The following is a 6,219-nucleotide window of genomic DNA, read 5'->3' on the forward strand; positions in this document are numbered from 1 at the left end:
CTATAGTTTCCTGGGTCCTCCTTCCTCCCTTTTTTGAAGATGTGAACCATGTTGGCCCTCTTCCAATCCTCTGGCATCACACCAGAGCACCATGAGTGCTCGTAAAGCCGTGCAAGGGGTTCTGCAATGACCTCAGCTAATTGCCTCAGCACTCTGGGGTAGAGATTGTCCAGACCAGCTGATTTAAATACATCCTGGTCCTCCAGAAGTTCCCTGACTAGATCCTCACTGACCCTTGGCCTAGGTGCGCCTCCCCTGCGGCCTGAGGGGGGCGGTCCCTGCTCAGGAAAATGGAGGCAAAGAAGTCATTAAATAGGTTAGCTTTGTCGTCTGGTGTGATGACCAAATTTCCTAGCGTGTCTTGCAGGGGCCCCATGTTACCCGGTACCTTCTTTTTGCCCCCTATGTATTTAAAAAAGGACTTCTTGTTGTCCTTGATCCAGGAAGCTAGTCCCAGTTCCATCTCTGCCTTGGCCTTCCTGACTGCCCACCTGTATCCCCGAGCAACTGCAGTATAGTCCTCTCTGGTGATGACCCCTCCCTTCCATTGGGTGTATGCCTCCCTTTTTGAGCCCCATTTAATGCACATATTTGGTGCATCTACATGCCACCCTACATCACCATAGCAATGCACTGCATCACCATACGACACGCTACAGCGATGTAGTGATCACATGGGTCTACATGTGATCAGCAGCTACGTCACCATAGCGGCGTGCTCCCCTGTTTTAACATGATGTTACAGTGACGTAGTGGTGAAATCTAATCATGCACTGTGTGCGTAGTGCAGTACTGGTAATTATTGTGCCATGCTTTAGTATTTCTAAAAGGAAGTACTATAGCATGGTGCCATAGCAATATCATCATACTTGACGTGTAGGTACACCCATTGAATACATAAGATAGGTTTCACCTTGGCCCTCAGCCTTTTCTCCCTATTTCAGGTCTATAGCCATACAGCACAAACTCCTAAAGCAAAATGCTGGCTCGGCCTCTGCCCTCACAGCTGCAGATTCCACCCCACTGCTGTTGTTTCCAATCCTGCTTTGCTCATACACTATACAGAAAAGTGAATGCTGTCCAGGCCTTCTTTCAAGCTGCCTTCAAGCTGCCGTGGCCCCTCTTTTTTTGTTGCCCTGCAATTGTTTTCAATAACTGTTTCTAAAGGGTGACTGGACCTGGGTTCCCACTGAGGATGCAAAAAGCCTTTTACAGAATCTCCATCTACATTAGAAAAATGACCCACTGCTAACAGTGAATACACAGTTAACTGAAATCATGGATAAGTATAAAGCACATACAGTACCACTTCAGAAGTCAAAGTTCAAGTGGAAGAGCAGTACAGACAGTTTGGTCCAGGGTATACTTCCAGCTACCAAATAATAAGGTTTAGATGTACCTATGGCAAATAAACACTACCAGCCACAGTTAGAGTATTTTTATTGTAGTGACTTAACTCACTGTTTGCATTTGACTGAATCAATCAACGAATGCCTTGTATCTATCATATGGTAGAATACCCCAGGCAAATGCACCCAGAACTCAATGAGCAGGATACCCATTCACCAGTAACAAGAGCCTCCTGGATGTATGTGGCATGGGGTAAGATGAGAAAAGATTTTTGTGGGATGTGAACCTAGAGGGACATGCAACCAGAATGTGAAGCTCTAGCAAACAGCTCTATGATTTATCATACTCCCCCCACTTGTAACTCTAACCTAACAGTGTGTCATCTTTACTTTTCATGTTATTTATTTACAAGTGCATTTTTAGTATCAACCCTTTCATTCATTAATCCTAATGTGGCCTTTTTCAATGTCTACTTACCATTTTAAATACTTACTATAATTTACAAGGCTTTCTTGAACACATCCAAGGTATATTATATGGGGCTAGCTTAATGGAAAGTCTTGTATACCAAAGCAGAAAAAAAGCACATTTAATTTATGGTGGCTTTGAATTTTGATCATAATTTACTCCCCAAGAACTATTCATATAAAGCCACACCAGTACAAATTTCAGTGGCAATAGAAAGGGGGGCAAAAAACAATAAATGCTTATCTTATTATTCATTTTTATTTTGAAAGCTTTCCTGTATTGCCTATTTGGGATTATGCAAATTGGTTATAACTGCTGAATACGTAGTAATGTAATTTTTAGCATTGTAATAGCAAAGAAATACCATGTAGTAATATAGGGGCCCTATTAGTGTTTCAGGTATGGTCTTAAGATGTATTTCCAGAGCTTTCTATTGCTGTCAGCCTTTGCTACAAACAGGGCTTAGTCTTGTGATATGAGGCTTGACCTTAATGGGCATTTATACACATGCTCTGGGAGTGGGGGGGGAGGAGGGGGGGCGCTTTAATTGGAGCAGCTCCAAGAGCTGCTCTAATTAAAGCACTTGAAGTGTCACATGTATCCCTACACTAAAAAATTGCTGCAGAGGTGTTTTAACTAAAGCTTGTCAAATGAGCTTTAGTTAAAGCACCCCCACTGCCATTTTTCAGTGTGGGGACACTGGTACATGTGACACTGGAGTCTGCTGGAGCATGGTAATTACTATGCTCCAGCAGACTCGATTAATCAAGCCTGCTCTGCTGCACTGGAATTACAGCACATCAGAGCAGCTTTGTTGCACATGTATAGGCACCCAGTGGACCTGAGGGAGTTCAGCATTCACAGCATCAGGCCCCAAATCTGTTGAAATGTTAATCAGTCAGTTGACTTCTAGCAATTCATTAGCTAACACTTCATATTTGTAGGAGTCACAATTTTTCCCCCATTAGATGGTATATAGTATTAAATATATATGGGTCTGATAGGGTACTGGGTGAAATATTATATATATATGCTATATTTTATTGTCAAAAGATTGTCTAAAAGAAACTCCAGCAACAACAACAGACTACCTTTATCACACAAAGGTGAGCTTTGAAAAGTCTTACTAACTACTCAAACATTATCTGTGCCTTTGAGGAACAACATACTGAGGTTAACTGAGGAGAAGAGGCCATCACATCCCAGACAACTGGAGTAGGCAGAACACAAAATGGCAGCACATGCAAGGCTACTGAACTGCCAGCACAAGCTGTCTTCAGTAAATTATACCATAGATGACTCTGTCCCACACTGTCTGGCCTCTAGAAACATTGACTAATTCTATCAAGTATCATCCCAGGGTACTGAAGGAACTGGCAGAGGAGATCTCAGAGCTCTTGGCAAGAATACTCATGAAGCTGTAGGAGACCAAGATACCACAGGACTGGAAAAGGGCCAGTGTTGTCTCTCTCTTTAAAAAAGGCAAAAAAGAGGACCTGGGAAGTAGAGACTAGTTAGTCTCATATTGATACCAGGGAAGTCATTGGAGGACATCCTAAGGAAGTCCATTTGCAAGTGTCTGAAGTAGAAAAGGCTGATCACAAGCACCCAGCACAGACTTACTAATAACAAATCATGTCAAATAAATTTTATCTCCTTTGACAAAATAGCTGCTTGGGTGGATGAAGGGAATGCTGTGGATACAGTGTCTGGATTGCAGCAAGACTTTTGACAAGGTCCCACATGACCATTTCATAAACAAATTGGAGAAATGTGAGCTAGACAAAACTAGTATTAAATGGATAGACAACTGGCTCAATAGCTGCAAACAAAAGGTAATTCTAAATCACTGCATGTCAGAATGGCAGGAGGTTTTGAGTGGAGTTCTACGGAGGTCAATCCTAGGCCCAGTGCTGTTCAATGTGTTTATAATGATTTGGATGCTAGCATAGACAGCTTCTTGGGCAAGTATGCAAACTACATGAAACTGGGAAACACTGCAAACACTTTGGAAGACAAGAGCACAATTCAGAAAGATCTCAACAGATTGGAAAGCTGGGCTGGAGCTAACAAGATGAAGTTCAATGCTCACAAATGCACCTCAGGAAGAATAATGAAAAATACAAATAGAAAGTGGGAGACATCTGGTTTGACGGCAATACTATGGAGAAGGATCTGAGAGTCTTGGTAGGTCACAGATTCAGTACAAGTTTGTAGTGTGAAGCAGCTGCACAAAATCTAAATGTGGTTTTGGGATGCATCAATAGAAGCATTAGGTATAAGACACAGGAGATAGTGCCACTCTACTCAGCACTGGTTAGGCCCCATTGGCCACATCCAGATGAGTGCAGCCATGTGGTAAGTGGTGATGCAGACACATCTGCAGCACCACATACCACACATTCAGGTGTTCTCCACACTACAAGGGAGCACGAGCAGCACAGGGGAGAGGGGGAAGGAGGGGTTCACCCCTGAATATCCAGGGGCCCAAAAAAAAGTGAGAAAAAACTGGAGCGGTGCATGTTGGGCAGCACGTACTGCTCAAAACCAGAGTCGGGGTGGCCAGGGCTGTGCTCCAGCTGCCAGCCAGACTCTGAGCAGCAAGATTGCCACTACTGCAGCCCCAAAAGGCCCCCAGGACCCTAGGTAAGGCTTCTAGGGCCATCCCAGTGCTTACCCCAGCTTTCCCTACTCCACCCAAGGTAACTTGCCACGTTCCAGAGGACATCACAAGCATTCCCTGGGGACAACTAGCAGCAGCACAAGGTGTCCTGCTGCTACTTGTCCCCAGGGAATCAAACATCCACACTTGTATGGACATGGCCATTGGGAGCATCCACACATGCAATCACGTGCACTTGCAGCAGCTTAAGTAGTAGCAGCACAAATTTGTGCCTCAGCACACATGCCTGAACATTCACTTTGGTGTGGGGTAAATTGTGCTACTTGGGGCAAACTGACCCTGCCCAGCTCCTCCTGGATCTTCTGCTAGGAGGAGCTAGAGGCTGGGACCTGCACCTGTGCTGCCCCCAGCTGTATAAAAATCTGCCCTGGTGAGCAGTTCAGGGCTACTTGTCCTCAGGAGTTTCTGAGGCCTGGCCATTTGGCATCTGGGGACACTACTCCCTTGTGCCAGCCAGGCTGCTGCAACAGCCCTAACTCAGAGTGGCCCCTGCACCTTTGATCCACTGCAGCAGTCTGGCAGTGGGGGCTGCTGCCTGGCTGTGACCTGCTGCCACCTGTGACAGCATCCGCACCCTTGGACCTGCAGCCCCATGGCTGCATGCCTGCCAGACATGGATGAGTACCACATGGCTGCCTGGGCTATGGTATGGACACTGCTACAGAGCTGCCTGCACCACTGGGCTGGTTGCCAGTGGGTCGTGACTGCACAGTTGGCCTTCGTGCAGCACTGATGTTATGTCTTCTGGTGCCCCTGCTTTGCCATCTGGGCAGCTATCACCCCAAAGATGTGCTCATTGTGCTGGCCTGCTTTGAACTGTCAAAGTGTATCCTCCTGGCCCCAAATAACTAGGAAGTCAGCTACCTCATCTGCCCCCCAGCTGGGTCTGCAGTGCTGGCCCTGAGAAGACTCCTCTGCCTGGGTCCTGCCTCACCAGCAGGGATCCTGGTGTTCCCTGTTTAAAGATTACACATTCTCTGATAAAAAATCCAAATTATCTCATTAAAAAACCCAAAACCTGTGTTTTTCTGCAATTAAAATGAAATGCCACTATCTATCTATCTATCGAGAGAGAGAGAGAGAGAGATCAGTTGGGCAATGTTTTATTGATATATTTACCATTTTAAAGCAATTTGGAAGCCTACCAGTGCCTCTATCAGCATAATAAAATAAATTCTAAATATCTATACACTTTGGTGTCTGCTTTTGGTTTTTTTATCATACAAAAATCACAGCTGCCCCTGCCCACTTTGCTCACTAGGATGTGGGGACAGCTACAGCTGTACCCACAACTGCTTTGTGGTACTGAGCAGCACTGAGCAGCACTGATATGCCAGCGCCCTGCACCATCCATGCCCTTGCCCCTCATTCCCAACCCACAGCCCTGCCAGTGCCCCTCACTCCTGATCTGCAGCCCCTGCCTGCCCCAGCTAGCTCCCTCCTGGCAGCAGCTCCATTCCAGCACCAGGATATGGGTCCAGCTGCTGCTGTCCCACCTGCTGCTTTGTGGCTCTGAGCAGTGACAGGCCTTGCTGTTCTTCTCCCTGCACTTGTGCCAAGGCCCCACCAATCCCCATGCTATTCTTGGGAAGCCCTCAACTAGGACTCAGGGATTGGGCTGGGCAAGCCCCTTCCCTTCCTGGCCAGCCTTGCCCTGCACAGGCTGCTCAAGGAAGTCAGGAAGACTCCAAGCCCAGGTCTTGTTGCCTCTCTTACCC

Source organism: Gavialis gangeticus, unplaced genomic scaffold (genome assembly GCF_001723915.1).
Source record: "Gavialis gangeticus isolate Ggan-Ray unplaced genomic scaffold, GavGan_comp1, whole genome shotgun sequence".
In the NCBI taxonomy this organism is placed as follows: Eukaryota; Metazoa; Chordata; order Crocodylia; family Gavialidae; genus Gavialis; species Gavialis gangeticus.